This window comes from Squalius cephalus, assembly GCF_949319135.1.
Source record: "Squalius cephalus genome assembly, chromosome: 1".
Classification (NCBI taxonomy): Eukaryota; Metazoa; Chordata; class Actinopteri; order Cypriniformes; family Leuciscidae; genus Squalius; species Squalius cephalus.
The window spans coordinates 37,720,427-37,733,671 of NC_137122.1; the positions used below are offsets into that span (position 1 = coordinate 37,720,427).

At 45.7% G+C, this 13,245-nt stretch overlaps 4 protein-coding genes across 7 annotated transcripts in view; 3 read left to right on the top strand and 1 right to left on the bottom strand.

The window, feature by feature from the left end:
- The window catches only part of ighd (immunoglobulin heavy constant delta), a 790,210-nt gene that overhangs the window by 479,680 nt on the left and 297,285 nt on the right, over window positions 1-13,245 (top strand). The window lies entirely within an intron of this gene.
- LOC307154331 (uncharacterized protein) overlaps window positions 1-13,245 on the top strand; it is a 780,250-nt gene that overhangs the window by 392,425 nt on the left and 374,580 nt on the right. The window lies entirely within an intron of this gene.
- LOC307154345 (uncharacterized protein) overlaps window positions 1-13,245 on the top strand; it is a 430,222-nt gene that overhangs the window by 227,584 nt on the left and 189,393 nt on the right. The gene's annotated exons all lie outside the window — the stretch shown is intronic.
- The window catches only part of LOC307154380 (uncharacterized protein), a 40,674-nt gene that overhangs the window by 22,296 nt on the left and 5,133 nt on the right, over window positions 1-13,245 (bottom strand). Inside the window, exons 2-3 of the mRNA XM_079864286.1 lie at window positions 6,077-6,306; window positions 5,841-5,930 (exon numbers count right to left, since the gene is read on the bottom strand). The gene's annotated coding sequence lies outside the window, so the exon portion shown is untranslated. The remainder of the gene's footprint in view (window positions 1-5,840; window positions 5,931-6,076; window positions 6,307-13,245) is intronic.

A 13,245-nucleotide genomic window follows, 5' to 3' on the forward strand; every position in this document is an offset into this window, starting at 1 on the left:
GAACGAAAATCAAAGTTCTCAACCACTCGACCAAAAATAGCCAAGGTGGCCACAGTTATGGAGGAGGAACAGGCACCTGCTGAACAAGATAAAGGTGTCATTATAAAAAAAGAGAAAGCTCCAAAGCCTAACAACCTGATGGAAAAGCTTGATGCACGAGACAAAGTGATTTGTGAAGCAATCCAGAGCCTTACGTCTCAAGTAGCAAGCCTTGCTCAAACATCACGGCCTCAGACAATCAGAAACAGTAACCAGAGATTCACTCGAAATCAATTTCCACCTGTTCGAGCAAGCACCAGGCGCTGTACCCAATGTGAGCAGTCCAACCCAGAGGGAAGATGTGAACACTGCTACAAGTGTGGCAGCAGTGAGCACTGGGCAGCGGGTTGTCGGAAACGAACTGTAACCAATGTGACGTCAAGCAAGATTGAGATTACATCAGACATCATTGAAAGCTTACCAAGAGCTTGCTTATCTGAAGCACCATGGTCGAACAAACAGGAGAAAACAGCCAGTCTGGTGGGACGCAGATGCTTGGTGCAATGTTCTCTTGGAGGTGTTAATACATCAGTGCTTTGGGACACGGGGTCACAGGTTTCAATTGTGGGCTCGGAGTGGAAGAAGAGACATCTCCCTGACACAGAGGTGAGACCAGTGAGAGAGCTACTTGAGGAGGGAGAACTCAACCTGACAGCGGCGAATGGGACGAGCATACCATATGAAGGCTGGATGGAAGTGGAGTTTTGTCTGTCTGGAAACACTGAGACTGAAGGAGGGGGCACACACCTGCTGGCACCAATTCTCATTGCATCCAGTGAATTGGAGAAACCCATAATCGGCTTTAATGTGATTGAGGAATTGGTCCAAGCTAACGCAGCCCAGCAGATTCCTTTGAGTTTTCTTGTGAACACACTGAGTTCATCTCTGGAAGTTAGCCCTAGGAAAGCAAAAGCCGTTCTGTCACTGCTGAAGAAACGCAAAAACAGCAGCAGCTGTCATATTGCAAGACTTGGACGAAAATCCATAATTCTTCCAAGGTGCGCGAGAGTGAACGTCAGCTGTGGCAAACTGAATAAGACGGTTACCCTTGGAACACACGTGATGCTGGAGCCCAATTCAGAAGTACCCTGGCCGGCAGGTATAAAGGTAAACAAACAGCTTATTCAGATGCCTCAAAATGATAATGACAACATTACAGTGATGATGGAAAATACCACGGAAGAAGAGGTGACACTTACAGCACGGACTGTCCTGGGGTGGCTGCATACAGTGGATGCCATTCATCAGCTGGAAGTGAAACCACCACCTCCGTCTGAATCCCAATTTCAGGTATCACAATGTGACAATGACTCAACTCCAGAGACTCCGCTCAGGGTTCAGGAGAGTGAAGGATGGGACCCTCCAGTGGACCTCAGTCACTTACCTGGGGAACAACAGGAGCGTGTGAGACAGCTGTTGAGAGAGAATAGTGGAGTGTTTGCTAAGGATGACTGGGATACTGGATGTATTCAGGATCTTACAATGGACATTCGTTTGAAAGACAACATCCCTGTCCAAAAGACGTACAATGCAATACCACGACCCCTGTATCAAGAGGTAAAGACCCACATACAGAACTTCAGGGGTGGATCCAAAAGTCGACATCCTCCTATTCCTCGCCGGTTGTGTGTGTGAGAAAGAAGGATGGGAGCTTGCGTCTATGTGTGGACTACCGGCTGCTCAACGAGAAGACATACGCTGACAGGCATCCCATCCCACGAATTCAAGAGATCCTAGAAAATCTAGGGGGGAACTCCTGGTTCACTGTGCTGGACCAGGGTAAAGCCTATCATCAGGGCTTCATGAGTAAAGACAGTAGGGCATACACAGCATTTATAACACCCTGGGGACTCTATGAGTGGGTACGGATACCGTTCGGCCTCACGAATGCACCCGCCGCCTTTCAGAGGTACATGGAAGAGTGTCTAGGAGAGTTCAGGGATGACATTTGTGTTCCCTATCTTGATGACGTGTTAGTCTTCAGCAAGGACTTCAACCAGCACCTGGAGGACTTGAAGAAAGTGCTACAGCGACAGGAGCAGTGTGGTATCAAGCTAAGGCCAAGGAAATGTGATTTTTTTAAGCCAGAAGTCTGCTATGTAGGCCGTATCATCTCTGAACATGGGTACAGCATGAACCCCAAAGAAAAAGAGGCTGTGCAAGCACTAAAGTGGGAAACACCTAGCACTGTTCGTGAGGTGAGGAAGCTCATGGGTTTCCTTGGTTACTACAGATCATACATTGCTGACTTTGCCAGAATAGCCAAGCCTTTATATGAACTGTTGACAAAGCCCAGCATGTGCAAGACGAAAGGCTCCGGAAAAAGAGGGAACTCATCCTCGCAAGCACCTCCATCACAGCCAGTAGAGTGGACAGGGCGACATCAGGAAGCACTGGAGAAGCTGATCGCGGAGTTGTCAAACCCACCCATAATGGCATACCCAGACTTTGAAAAGCCATTTGTCCTTCATGTTGATGCGTCAGAAGAAGGGCTAGGAGCCGTACTGTACCAACGACAGGGAGGCAAACTCCGAGTAGTTGGTTATGGGTCTCGGACTCTGACCCCTGCCGAAAGGAACTACAAGCTGCATTCTGGGAAGTTGGAGTTCCTCGGACTCAAATGGGCGATCACAGAGCGTTTCCGGGATTTCCTGTTTCATGCGCCACATTTCACTGTCTACAGTGATAATAACCCGTTGACATATGTCATGAAAACGGCAAAGCTCAATGCAGCGGGGCAACGGTGGGTTTCTGAGCTGGCAGACTACCGTTTCACTTTGAAATATAGACCAGGAACGGCAAATCGAGATGCAGATTTCTTATCACGGAGATCAGTGCCCATTGAAGTCACAGTCAGAGAGTGTACTCAGGAATGTGAGCCAGAAGTGCTGGGATCAATTGGGGAAGTCCTAAAAGCACAACGACGTGAGGAAGTGGACTGGATATCTGCAATCACTTGCAACATAGATGTCTTACCAGAGGAGCTGAAGGGTGGATCAGAGACCTGTCAACGGCTAACACCGCAGGATATAAGGAGTGCCCAGCTGAGTGATCCAGTCATCAGCCGAGTACTTGATCTGAAACAGAAACAAATCAATCTCAAACACAAAGAAAAATTGAGGGAACCGGAAGCTGTGAGACGACTCTTACGAGAATGGCATCACCTGCAGATTAATGAGGAAGGTATCCTGCAAAGAAAAATAATGACCAGAACTCAGTTAATTATCCCAGAAAACTTGAAAAGTATGATATACAAGTACTTACATGAAGACATGGCCCACCTAGGTGCCGATCGCATGGTGGCAGCAGCTCGTGCACGTTTCTTCTGGCCGAAAATGAGAGAAGAGATGGAGCATTATGTCACGAGAGTGTGTCGATGCCTAAGACAAAAGAAACCAAACCGGATCACCAGAACTCCAATCCAGAGCATTGAGACAACAGCTCCATTTGAGATGATCTCGATTGATTACCTGCACCTGGAGAAAAGCAGAGGGGGCGCAGAGTATATCCTCGTGGTCATTGACCATTTTTCAAAGTTTGCTCAGGCTTACGCCACCAGAAACAAGTCTGGAAAGACAGCAGCCCGGAAAATCTTTGAAGATTTCATCATGCGCTTTGGTTATCCTGGAAAGATCCACCATGACCAGGGGAGGGAGTTCGAGAACAGCCTGTTCCAAAAGCTACAGAGTTACTGTGGGATTAGGCATTCACGTACAACTCCCTACCACCCCCAAGCTAACCCGGCAGAGAGGTTTAATAGGACATTGTTGGGGATGTTGAGGACCCTAGAGGAAACAGAGAAGTTGAATTGGGCAGAACACCTGAACAAAGTTGTCCACGCCTATAATTCTACTGTGCACGAGTCAACCGGATTTTCTCCATTCTTTCTCCTTTTTGGTCGAGAGCCAGTTCTTCCAATTGATCTGGTGCTCCCCACAAAGCAAGTAAAGAACACTCAGTCTCACACCGACTACGCTGAAAAGTGGAAAAGGTCTATGCAAGAAGCATACGAGATTGCGAAAAAGAACATGAAGAAGGCTGCTGCAAGGGGGCAAAGAAATTACAATCGGAAGGCATGGAGTTCTGTCCTGGAGCCAGGGGATCATGTGTTGGTGAGGAACCTGTCAGAAAGAGGTGGCCCAGGAAAACTGCGAGCGTTCTGGGAAAAGCAAACGTATGTGGTGAAAGAAAGGAGAGGAGATGGCCCGGTGTATGTAGTCGGACCATTGGATGTGACTGGAAGGGAAAGAGTGCTGCACCGGAACCTTCTATTGCCTTGTCCTTACCTGGTTGATGAGCAGAGGACACCTGGTGTTCGTCTGGAAAGAAAAGGATGTCAGAGGAACAGGTCAAAACAGGGAGCACAACCACGACGAAATACTCACCATGAAAGCACCGACAGTTCCAGCGATGAGGAGGTTGACTTGTGGGTTCCAATGCAGAGAGCAGGAACATATCTGGATCCATGTGCAGCAGAAAGCAGAATTTCACCCTGGAAGAGAGGAGAGAAACAGGAAACCTGAAAAGGAAACTGACATTGAAGAAATCGTTGACAAATCTGTAAACATACCTGACTCAGATAAGTCAGATGAAGAAGTGCTGGGAGATCTTCAAGGGGAGCAGGAGCTGGAGGAAAGATTCGTTGGAGAAGCCGAGCATGAAGATAGTGATTTGGCATCGGAACCTATCAGGAGAACTTCTGCCAGAACCAGGCAACCTAGGAATCTGTACACGTATGACACCCTGGGTGAGCCCACGCTTCGACCAGTGAACTGGAGTGTTTGTGGTGGAAATACTGACGTGAGAACCTGCTGTGTACAACCCCAGCTGAGCATCGATCACCTGAATCTGTATCCTTCATTCTAAGTAACACTAGTGAGAGTTGAAAAAGTAATGTTCAAAGTAATCATTTTGTTAAGTGAGTTATAAACAGTTAAGGGTTTTGTAAGTTTACAGTCGTAATAATGCTCTAAAGCAGAGTTATAGTTTGGTCAGCTAAAGGTATATTTGATAGGCTGGATGAAACACTAAGAGATTAATGCATTACTTAAGTGACATTTGAAATGTGTTAATACATTGTGGAGGTGTAGGTGGTTGTGTCCACTTGTCATTGCAGGATGTTCTGGGGGGCCCACCAGCGAGCCTAAAGACAAGACACCTCTCAACATGCAACAAATCTAAAAGTTTAGATCATTGTTATTATGTCACAGTTGTATGGAAGTAAATTATATTGTTAAGCTGTGAGAAAGCATGTACATTACACTGTAATTGGAACTTACATTTTCAGTATATACCCAGAGATAGTAAATTAAAAATGTTTTGTAACATTTTATTTTTTTTAGTGGGGGAGGGTGTAAGGACCTCAAATAATTATTTAATTTGTTTCTTGTCTTTGTTTATTGTAGATATTTTGCACTAATATAATGTAGAGGATAAATATTGAAAGTCTCAGAAATGATGTATACTGTTGGGGGCGCTGTGAGAAGAAAAGAGTAGTGGGTAAAAAGGAAAAGAAGAAGCACAGTTAACACATGTTGTTGTTCATGTTAAAACTTTCAGCCCCATAATCTGTCACAGAAAACAAAAGAGAAAAACAACCGGGGCAAATAAATCTACAGAAAAGAAAAGCTGTCGTTGTTATTGTCCAAGGGGGCAACACATGACAGAAAGTGAGCATTGTATGATAACACTGAAATATAGCCAACTCTTGAGCAGTTCATTCAAATTTTGCACTCTAATTCCCACTCTTTAGTATTATTACCAATACTGGAAGATCACTGTCTCAAAAAAAAAATACTTACTTTGGTTTGAGCAAGAAGCATGTCTGCAATGAAAATAGCATCATCTGCTCTCCCTCTGTCTTGCTGAGCAGCCATTTCAAAGATACTATACTGGAAAGGAAGATAAAAACACGGTCAGACAAAAAGAATTGAGGACAGAGTATAGACTATATAAAACTACATTTCTAAAAATGTTTTGGACAGTGAGAGAGAGAGTAATGTGAAAGAAAAATAAAGAATAGAGTAACAATACTTACTTGAAGACAGTGAAGCTTTAGAAGAAAGAAATTGAGAGAGAGAGAGAGAGAGAGAGAGAGAGTGAGTGAGTGAGTGAGTGAGTGAATTAGAAATAGAAATAGAGAGAGTGTGTGTGAGAGAGAGGTAGTAAGAGGAGTATAGGAGTGGCTCTTAAAAGAGCCGTTGTTTTTCTTATGATGACGAGATACAGGTGGCGGTAACAGGGAAGGATGGTGGGTAAAAACAGGAGCTGTTGGACAAAGGGGAACAAAAACATAGTTAATTCTCTTGCAGCAAGGCTTCATGGATTTGTCATATTATAGACGCAGAACTGTAACAAAATAAAGAAGATAACTGTGATTCTGTTATTGCACAATGCATATTTAGCATGTAAACTGCATTCATGAACAGAAGCAGTGTGTCGTGATATATGAGATGGTGAATGCATCATTAATATGCTAAATATGAATACATTTTCACGACCTCTAAAATAATTTGTGATTTGTGCTCTTGATGCACCTGTAATTAGTCGTGTGTGTATGGTTACCGTAGTAAAACCATTGTTAATTGTTTTAAAGACTGCCACTGTTGTACCCCAATAGGTAAACTTTTGCACATTTTCTTCTGACAGATTTATTAACAACAATTACAGAACATAACACAATCCATTTGAACTTTAACGATCAAACCAAATAAATTTAACTGCACAAACTAGCATAATTATAGAAAATGTTACATGTTACATGCTACTTTTCAAAAGTTTGGGGTCGGTAAGATGTTTAATGTTGAAAGAAGTCTAATCTGCTTACCAAGGCTGCATTTATTTGATAAAAAATACAGTGAATCTTTGTAAAAACAAATATTGTGAAATATTATTGCAATTTAAAACAGGCGATCTGTTTTTCATTTGAATATGTTAAAATGTAAGTTATTCCTGTGATCAAAGCTGAATTTTCAGCATCATAATTATTAGGACAGCATTTACATGAAATATATATATTTGTGTAACAATGTAAAAGCCTTTACTGTCACGTTTAATCAATTTAATGCATACTTTCTAAATAAAATAAATTCGTGCTAAATAAATCAAATTACTGTTTAAAAAAAAAAACACTTTAGGATCGATATTTTTTATGTGTGGATAGATCCTTTAGATTAGAATAGATACAACATCAGTAACGTTTAGGCCTATCGATATTTCAGGATCGAAATTCGCGCATATTATCATCATCATCATCATCATCATCATCAAGTTACTTCCCATCGACCATAACAACTTTTTATAATGTTAATATAACATAATATGCAGTCATTGCAGCTTTCTGTGATTAATTAATTAACGTTAGCCAATTAATATCAATTTCCATTAACGTTATTGACCACGGTAACGTTAACAGCACCATAGATTAAAAAGCCCCACAGTACACACACACAAATATAACGTTAGGCTACAGCAACGTTAGGATTTTTTAAATTACAGAACCATAATAAAAATGTATGACTTTGACCGACCTGACGCGGGAATTTTGAGATGGTGCTCGATGCAGAGCCAAATGGGAGGAGCTAGAGCTCCAGCTCCTCCCCTCGCTGGAGCTCCAGCTCCACCTTGCCAGAGCCATATAGAGAGATCTCTCTATATGGCTCTGCACCTTGCTAAATTTAGTGAGCGGGGATTCGCTGCAGCATCAAATGGGAGGAGCTAGAGCTAGCTCACTGTTGCTGGATCTAGTGCGAGTTGAACCGTGATGGAAGGACAAGTTTGTTTTGATGTGCAATATGCTGGCATACATCATATTGTATTTTTCTCTAATATTTGTCGTGATTATGATTAAATATTTATCGTTTCTGTGACAAACGCGTAAACACCTAATAAGAACATTGCTCACACTGTGTGTGTGTGTGTGTGTGTGTGTGTGTGTGTGTGTGTGTGTGTGTGTGTGTCTGTGTGTGTGTTTCTAAAAACGGTTGAAACTTTTTATCTATGTATTATTTTATCTTTATAACGGTTTCGTTGTTTTCCTCACTTTTAAAGCTGCTTTGGACAAAAGCGTCAAATTACTAGACTTAAAAGGCTGTGAAAGCTTAGATAGTGCACCCCTATTTATTTTTTGTCCACCGCATTTACGTGTGTTATTTGTGAATTAATCTAAATCATCTGATTTCTGTTGAGTTGTTCAGTGTTATGATACTGTACACAGCCTATTAATACATAATGAAAATGCTTTATTTTTTTTAGACATATTTATTATCATTGGCCTACTTTTGCCGGTGCTTGATGCTTGAACTGCACCCAGGATTGATTAACGTGCGATATTAGTCATTGCTTAAATGAATGACTAACGTTAAAAATATTTAGTCTATCGTAGATGGCCTACATTTAATGACATAAGGCCTATTTAAGTAGCCTAGTATCCAGCTCTTTACATTAGATAGACGAGTTAGCATTTTAATAACCTAATACCAAAATAAAGTTTAAATTAAGATGCTATAACCATAGGCTATGCTATTTCTATATAGCATTAGGCCTTATTCCACAAAGGACTGTTTATAAGGTGATAATCCGTTATACATGTAGCCTAATAGGCTGAAGATTTTTGTATCTTCTGTTATAAAGACGAAGATTGACATTTCGTTAATGAAAAAATAAATAAATAAAAAATAAATAAGAACATATTGTAAAAAATGAACAACTCAGGTTGTTCTGTTAGATGTGTTTTTGTTTAATTATATATAGGCAATGAAGATAGCCTATTAACAAATATTCATTTTAATATATTATATAAAAAACATTATAGGACTAAAATATATTTAAAAATAGGGCCTCACTGATTAATTTTGCCTGGGGTTTATTTATATGTGGAAATAAATCTGATATTGGATGTGCATTTTGGACCTGCTGTGCTGTGTGCGGACAGATCGTACATTCTGGCAATGTCGTAGGCTACGTCATTAACGTGATAGGCCGTTTCTTTAAGCTTTTTCCTTCTCCATATCTTCCCAAGAAACTGTGGCATATCGCTAAAATGCAAACGCATATCAAGCTGATCTTTTCTCTCTCTTTTGCTATTTATCTTGGCCTCACTGTAGAAGTAACCATGGCAACTGATAGAGTTACCACCTAAAATGGCGGCGCCTTCCCGGAATGCAACGCTGCGGGAAAAGATCGTGACGTAACTCTTTGATAGCGAGAAAGTTAACCTGCGCATGCGCGGCCCCTCCCACTAAATCCAGCGAGGGGAGGAGCTGGAGCTCCAGCGAGGGGAGGAGCTGGAGCTCTAGCTCCTCCCATTTGGCTCTGCATCGAGTACCACTTGGGAATTTTGGAGAATGCAATATATCGCTTCTCTCTTTGCTCCGTGGGGAGTTGTTGGCATTGAGGAAATCATCGCCCCCTACTGATACTCAACCTTCATTCATGCGTGTCATTTTCACGCCTAGAGGAGGCAAAGCGTGACATTGACACGCATCCGCTAGTGGACCAGCGTGTCTATTACACGCTTTAGCGTGATACCGGGTTGGTGTGGCAGACATCTATTGGTAAAGAAAACAATTTAAGTTGACTGACAGTATTTGTATCTGCAAATAAAAAATTTAAAACTTAATGTGCTACTTGTTGCTTATATTCTACAGAGGCAATAGGCCTAACATATTCAGAATATGAATGGTTTATGTAAAAATTACAATTTTCTCATTTACTCACCCTTATGCAGATTTAAACTCTGATGATGCAAAAGACGATATTTTAATGGAAATGAAATGTCTGTTTGTCCCTACAATGGAAAAGAAGAGAGACAGTTTCTGGAGGCCTGGCTAGAGCTTCCCAGACTGTCCCGCTGGGTTGCGAGAACCATCAGGCTCGGCTACGCGATTCAGTTTGCGCGGTCTCCTCCCCGCTTCAGGGGAGTCCGCTTCACTATGGTCGGTGGCAATGCCCCTGTCATGAGAGCGGAGGTCGACACCCTACTGGCGAAGGGTGCGATCGAGATTGTCCCTCCAGCCGAAATGAAGTCCGGCTTCTACAGCCCTTACTTCATTGTACCGAAGAAATCCGGTGGGTTACGGCCAATCCTCGACCTGCGCGTCTTGAACCGCTCCCTTCACAGGCTGCCGTTCAAGATGCTTACGGCCAAACGCATCCTCCAGTGTGTGCGGCCGCAGGATTGGTTTGCAGCGATCGACCTGAAGGACGCCTACTTCCATGTCTCCATTTTACCTCGACACAGACCGTTTCTTCGGTTTGCTTTCGAGGGGCGGGCATACCAGTACGCGGTTCTCCCATTCGGGCTAGCCCTGTCTCCTCGCTTCTTCACGAAGGTCGTCGAGGCAGCCCTTGTTCCTCTCCGGGAACACGAGGTTCGCATCCTGAACTATCTCGATGACTGGCTGATTCTAGCTCACTCTCGAGACCAGGTTTGCGAACACAGGGACCTTGTGCTCCGGCACCTAGCTCGTCTGGGCCTTCGGGTCAACTGGGAGAAGAGCAAACTCTGCCCCGTGCAGAGGATCTCTTTTCTCGGTATGGAGATCGACTTGGTCGCCATGTGCGCGCAGCTTACAAGCGAGCGCGCGCAGTCACTGCTGACTTGTCTTCACCAAATCGAGGACAAGAGTGCGGTTCCACTGAAACTATTTCAGGGGCTCCTGGGGCATATGGCATCTGCAGCTGCAGTAACGCCGCTCGGATTGCTTCATATGAGACCGCTTCAGCTTTGGCTTCGCGATCGAGTCCCAGTGACTCCAGCCTGCCGTCAGACCTTCACCCCGTGGACGAACCTCAGTTTTCTACGGGCCGGAGTGCCCTTAGAACGAGTTTCCCGGCATGTTGTTGTATCAACGGATGCCTCCACCACGGGCTGGGGCGCCATGTGGAATGGACATGCTGCTGCAGGCTCCTGGACAGGACCCCAGCGCCTTTGGCATGTCAATTGCCTCGAGTTGCTTCCGTGCGCTGCTCAAGGGTCAGCACGTACTAGTCCGATCAGACAATACCGCGACAGTAGCGTACATCAACCATCAAGGTGGTCTACGCTCCCGCCGTATGTCGCAACTCGCTCGCCACCTCCTCATATGGAGTCAGAAGCATCTGAGGTCGCTTCGAGCCATTTATATCCCGGGAGACCTGAACCAGGCGGCCGACATTCTCTCGCTGGAGAATGGAGACTCCATCCCCAGTCGGTCCAGCTGATTTGGGATCAGTTTGGGGATGCACAGGTAGACCTGTTTGCCTCCCACGACTCGTCCCACTGCGACCTGTATTATTCCCTGACCGAGGGCACGCTCGGCACGGATGCACTGGCGCACAGCTGGCCGCGGGGCCTACGCAAGTATGTGTTTCCCCCAGTGAGCCTTCTTGCGCAGACTTTGCGCAAGATCAGGGAGGACGAGGAGCAGGTCATTTTGGGTGCCCCGTATTGGCACAACCGGACCTGGTTCTCCGAACTAGTACTCCTCGCGACAGCACCTCCCTGGCCAATCCCTCTGAGGAAGGACCTCCTTTCTCAGGGACGGGGCACCATTTGGCACCCTCGTCCCGATCTTTGGAACATCCACTTGTGGCTCCTGGATGGGACGAGGCAGGTTTGAGTACCCTACCACCAGTGGTGGTGGCTACCATCACTTCCGCTAGAGCATCGTCCACGAGACATGCCTACGTGTTGAAGTGGAACCTCTTCGTCAACTGGTGTTCTTCTAAACATCAAGAACCCACGAAATGCCCGATCAGTGTCGTGCTTTCCTTCCTGCAAGAAGGGTTGGAGCGAAGGCTGTCTCCCTCCACCCTGAAAGTGTATGTTGCCGCCATTGCCGCACATCACGACGCAGTTGATGGTAAGTCTCTGGGAAAGCATGACCTGATCATCAGGTTCCTGAGGGGAGCGAGGAGACTGAATCCTCCTCGTCCTCCCCTCGTACCCTCTTGGGACCTCTCAGTGGTTTTAACTGCCCTGCAGAGTGCTCCCTTTGAGCCTCTGCAATCAGTGGAGCTTAAGTTCCTGTCAATGAAGACAGCACTCCTGGTTGCATTGGCTTCCATCAAGAGGGTAGGGGACCTGCAGGCATTTTCGGTTGACGAAGCGTGCTTCGGGCCGGCTAACTCTCACGTAATCCTGAGACCCCGGCCTGGATATGTGCCCAAGGTTCCTACCACCCCCTTTCGAGACCAGGTAGTGAACCTGCAAGCGCTGCCCTTGGAGGAGGCAGACCCAGCCTTGGCACTGCTCTGTCCAGTACACGCCCTCCGTGCTTACGTAGACAGAACGCGGTGTTTCAGGACCTTTGTCTGTTATGGTGGGAAGCTGAAGGGAAAGGCTCTCTCCAAGCAAAGGTTGTCTCACTGGATGGTGGACGCCATCGCTTTGGCATACCAGCAGCAAGGTCGACCATGCCCCCTTGGTGTGACGACCCACTCCACTCGGAGTGTGGCATCCTCTTGGGCTCTAGCGCATGGCGCCTCGCTAACAGACATTGTAGAGCTGCAGGCTGGGCGACACCCAACACATTCGCGAGATTCTATAATCTCCGAGTGGAGCCAGTTTCTTCTCGTGTACTCGCTTCAACTAGCTGGTACTAAATTCTGCTCAGGTGTCTTCGCTTGCTCGCCATTCCTCTCCACGGACGGGATACGTGCGATATTCTCCTCAGGTGAGCCTCATAAGCCCTGAGTTCCTCCAGCACTGTCGACGTCAACGCCAGAGTTATGCCACCGGCAGCTTTCGTGCTTGGCTAGGTGCCTCCATGTGCATGGTTCCCCCTCCGGGCGACCCCCACATGTGTATTTCCACTGTAAGCCTCTCTGAGCATGTCTTTCCCTCGGCAAGCCACCTTGCCATCCCTGGGGTTGAAATATTCCACCTGTGGCTGGACACCCCAGTGTTACTCCATGTGCAGCCCCTCGGGGTCATATGTGTATTCCAAGTCCCCCCCTTAGGGCTGGGCATTATTGCATATTTCCGCTGAGATATGCTTCCCAGTGTACCTTGGTATTCCTGTGTTAAGTAGGACTCCTTCGTCCGTGCTAGTCTCACGACAGGGAGCTCAGACTTACGCAGGGCACTGGAAGACAGCCGAGGTGGCGTGATTAGACTGGGGACCCCACCCCATTCGTCGTCATCCGACGTAACTCGGAGTGACCACGAAAGGGAACGTCTCGGTTACGTATGTAACCCTCGTTCCCTGAGTAGGGAACGGAGAC